The following is a 4,809-nucleotide window of genomic DNA, read 5'->3' on the forward strand; positions in this document are numbered from 1 at the left end:
TTTTATTTTGTATTATGAGATTTTTAATGTATCTATTAATCTATAGACGACGCGCAAAAGCACGTCGTCTCTCTTTATGACAGGGCCTTCCTTGACGTGCATTTGCACATCGTCTGAGCCTTTTACGACGCGCAATGAGCATCATAAAAGGCTGTTTTTCTAGTAGTGCAACCTACTTTCCAGGTAGAAGCTTATTGTGACTCTGATTAGGCTGCTTGTCCAATCACTCGTCGATCAGTTAGTGGCTATTTTATATTACTTGGAGAGACACACCTTTCTTGGAAGTCCAAGAAACAAGCTACTATTTCTCTTTCTTCAGCTGAGGCTGAGTACAGATTGATGTGACGAGAGTGTGCTGAGTTAACCTGATTAAAAAGGATTTTTCATGAGTTATAAGTCTCAAACATTACTCCAATTCCACTCAAATGTGACAACCAAGCAACAATTCATAAACTCGCAATCCAGTCTTCCACGAGCGTACTAAGCACATCAAAATTGATTGCCATTATGTTCAAGAAAAACTACAAAACAGGTTGATTAATTTGTCTCATGTCACTTCCCAGGATCAATATACTGATGTGCTTACCAAATCATTAAATGGATCTCAAAATGCTCAAGCCATTTCTAATATGGGGTTACAACATTACCCCCCTAGCGTGAGGGGGTGTTGATTTATCAAAGCTTACAATAGCGGAGGATGAAGTAACATAGGATGTAGTGGCGACGAGTGGTTTTAGTGAAATCATCGATGATAAATGAAGGAAAATGGATATGGGTTCCTATAGTTTTCTTGTTATAGAATTGAAGGAAGAAAACATCCAGATTTAAACTTCAATTCCAAAAACTATTGATGTTGTGTTTATGAGGAAGAAGGGTAACACGTGGAGAGAGAGAGAGAGAGAGAGAGAGAGAGAGAGAGAGAGAGAGAGAGAGAGAGAGAGAATTTTAGTAAACTAGAGACCAATAAAGTAATTTTGTATAACTTTTAATGTCGAATACTTAACATTGTAATGGTTTGATTGTAACACACGATATTCCAAATTACGAGTTCTGTCTAATCCAATAAATGTATGGATTAATTTTGTAATATGATAAAAATAACACATGAAGTTGGATGGGTTGCGGTGAGTGTGAAATGATATTTTTGTCATTTTAATAAAAAAATAATGAATAAAATCTAAAATCATTGAATGACAATTTAGTCAACCATATAATTTAATAGATTTTTTTTAATAATTTGATCAATGAAACACAATTTTTATTGAAATTGCATTCCAATTGCTTCAAATTCCTTTCTATATCCAATAACCATACACTCCTTTAGTTTAAAAAAAAAGGATTAGAAGGAGATTTAACCTTATTCTAATAAAACCCGATAATACATCACAATTGGGTGTTACAAGTTACACTTGTGAGTTGTGACAAAAGAAAACCCAAGTACCACTGTTCAGAAACGAGAGGCATTATTAACTTGATTAATGAAGGTACAAATTCTTTTGCGCAAAGTACAAGCGTTAGGACTAGAAGTTCTGAAGAGAAAGAACACATGATCCTCTTCCTTTGTCTCAATCATCTCCAATTTTCCAGGCCATCCACTTTTATCCATCAATTCCTTATAATATAATCCCCTGTCCCTAAAACTATCCTTTTCTGCAACACATAAAAGAATCTTGGAGCAACCCAAACCCGAAAGCTTCGGGTCCTTTTCCGGGTTAAACCACGGGTCATCCAACCCACTCACTGAAGAATTCGCCAACTTCCAGAATTGATCGGTATAAACTTTAATCTGCTTATGTTTCCCAAGTTCGGATCCAATCGGATCTTTTCCTCCGAAATACGGGTGGAGAAGAATGACACCCTCGAGGCTAATAGATTCGATCGGTTCTGACCCGGCCCGGATTGCGATGTTATGGGCGATATTTGCTCCGGCACTATCTCCGGCGAGAAATACCTTCTGAAAATTGCCATGGTCATTTAACCATGGCTCCGGACCACCACCTTTACTATGGGAAGCTACCCACTTGATCGCGTCCCACGAGTCGTTGTATCCGGTGGGAAGAGGGTGCTCCGGCGCCAGCCTGTAGTTAACGGAGACGACGATAACGTTGGACTCCGCCGTTATAAGGTTCAGTGTAGGGTGGTAGGTAGGAGACGCGGCGGATTCGACTAAGAAACCACCGCCGTGGAAGAAAATCAAGATTGGCAGTTTCCGATCTGGGGTTGTGGTTTTGGGAATGTAAAGACGTGCAGACAGGTTGGTTTCCGGCGAGATGACGACGTCTTTTGAGTGGACTCCGGTTGAAGGATCGATTCCGGTGGGCATAGTCTTGTAGCCCACCAATCTTTCACATCGGCCATCTTTGTGTACTCGAATAAAACCATGGATTTGGTGGAGGAATTCATCGGATTTTATTATCTTTCCCGATCCAAATACAGAAGACATTTTTCGATGATTTTGGAGAAGTTTTTTGATCTTGGAATTATTTAAGAATGAGTTAAAGGATGTAGCTGAAAATGACGGAGTAACGTAAGCATTGACAGTTTGAGAATGTTTCGAAAAGACCCTTTGATTATGGGATTATTTCATTTGAACCCTCACTAGTGTAAAATCTTTGAATTAGGAGTCATATGAAGTCAAACTACAAGGTCTCAAATTGCAGCACCGAAGAACACATCTACATAATTACACAACGTATTAATATCATTTGAACAAAATTGAATAACTGATTAATATATTAAAAAAACAAGTAACTAATTTGTAAGTGTGTATTCGGGTATATAATATAGGAGAATATGGATGGTTTAAGTAACTCTACCATGGAAGTAGGGATATGTTGTAATGAACACGTGAAGTCGTGGATTTTTGTATAAAATAAGTGTTATTTTCATAATACTAGAAAAAGTTTCGATTTTATTTTAATCGGTAAATCAACCTACTCATAAAACCATCTATATATCTTAATAAGACTTGAATACACCACTTCTAATTTGAGAGTGTCACTCCTTAAGTATAAAGACTCATATTTTGTATGGATAAGAAACATCACATGACAAACAACATCTAGAAAATTGTTTGATTATGTAAAACCAAAAAAATACATGAGATACATTTTCATAATATTGAAATCAACAAAATTTTATCACATGAATAATAGAAGTGAATACATAACCCTTTTCAACATATTAGTGGAGCGAAAATTCAATGAAGTAAAAAATGAACCTCACTTTCAAAAGGATATGAGACTAACATGTATCAAGTTCCATTAATCCTCAAAATATATATAATAAAAAAAACATAACTTAACTAAAGAATTACAGACAGTTGGAGAGATGTAATCTATAATTTAATTGACTACATTTTAATATTTGCTTTTATATGCTTTCTTGATTTAGAGGCAACAATATCAAGTTTAGGGTCACTCATTGTTGCCAACTCCAGACAGAGATTCTGAAGGATTTCTTTGGTTCTATTGATGACCGTTAGAATAATAGTTTTGTAGTTTAGAAATCATTATGACATAACTAATTTAAAAAAAATAGCATCTACTTATGATTTAGAATCATCAATGTTGAAAATTGTTGCTTATGCTATAATTTTCAAAATCCATGTATAAATCAAGTAATCATAAAGCAATTGCCAAAATCAAAATTAAACAAAATTTATCATCATAACTCAATTAAGGTCGTGTTGTTTGTTTTTTTAAGCAAAAATTCATTAAGTTTGCGGACCACCTCTGCAACCTTTTGCAGCAGAAAAGGTAGACCAAACGGTTGTAGATTGTAATAAGAATTATGTTTGTTTTTTAACATCTGCATGCTGCTGCAGATATTAAAAATTTAAAATAAACTGATTTTATGTGCCGGAAATAGTTTTTTAATACCGAAAATTAAATAATGTATGACATTTCAGCAAGATTTTATGATATTTCAGCAAGAAATTATCATTATTCAATATTAAAAACAAAAAAATAATTCAGCAAGAATAAACTAAAAAAACTAAAAAAAGAAGATAAAACAAGAATTTAGCAAGATTTCAGCAACATATAATCAATATTCATCAAGAAAAAAAAAAGAAGAAGAATATACATGAAGAGGTTGGAAGAGGCAATACAAGTACTGCCCCAAATAGAACACACGCATAGGTTTTTTATACCGAAGACTTCTAAAAAATGAAAAAATGTGAGATGAAAATTGGTGCGCGTGTGCTGCGTCGTGCAACAATAAGATGTCTGAAGAGGTTTTAAAAAAAATAAAAAGTACCTAGCTGTCATTTTAATAATTAATAATTAGCTAAGAAAATATATGTGAGTATAAACTCAAATTTATGCAAGTAGGTAACAAAGGATTACGATTTACTCTTGATGTGGACTTCAATTGACCATTCGGCTTCCTTATTTCTTAATAGAATCTGACTGCCTCGCACCATGCTAGCATTCGTTAATGCCAAAGAATAGCCTATTATAGGCTTCAACTTTCGTTTAATCCTAATATAACATTGTACTTTGAAAACATATACAAATTAAAGTAAAGGTATTTAAATAGTACAATGATATAAGATTCAAATAAATGAAAGTAGGGTCTTATCCCTTGCATTAAGTTCATGCTCATGATCAATTACATGCGGAGAAATAATGTATGAATGACCTTTTAGCCCATGGAACCCCATGAATAAGTTGCCTCTTCGTGCTTGAGCCAAGGATGTATCCATCACCTTCATAATAAGCTACAAAAGTTGAAATACAACCAAATTGATTCATTTTAGGTAAAAGGTCATAAACAAATTATTATACATTTATACCCATTAAAATA

General features: G+C 34.2%; 1 pseudogene; it reads right to left on the reverse strand.

Moving 5' to 3' along the window:
- Positions 1-1,339: 1,339 nt before the first annotated feature.
- Positions 1,340-2,497, reverse strand: LOC145003807 (putative carboxylesterase 2 pseudogene; annotated as a pseudogene).
- Positions 2,498-4,809: the final 2,312 nt, after the last annotated feature.

This window comes from Lactuca saligna, chromosome 7 (assembly GCF_052625555.1).
Source record: "Lactuca saligna cultivar CGN05327 chromosome 7, ASM5262555v1, whole genome shotgun sequence".
Classification (NCBI taxonomy): domain Eukaryota; kingdom Viridiplantae; phylum Streptophyta; class Magnoliopsida; order Asterales; family Asteraceae; genus Lactuca; species Lactuca saligna.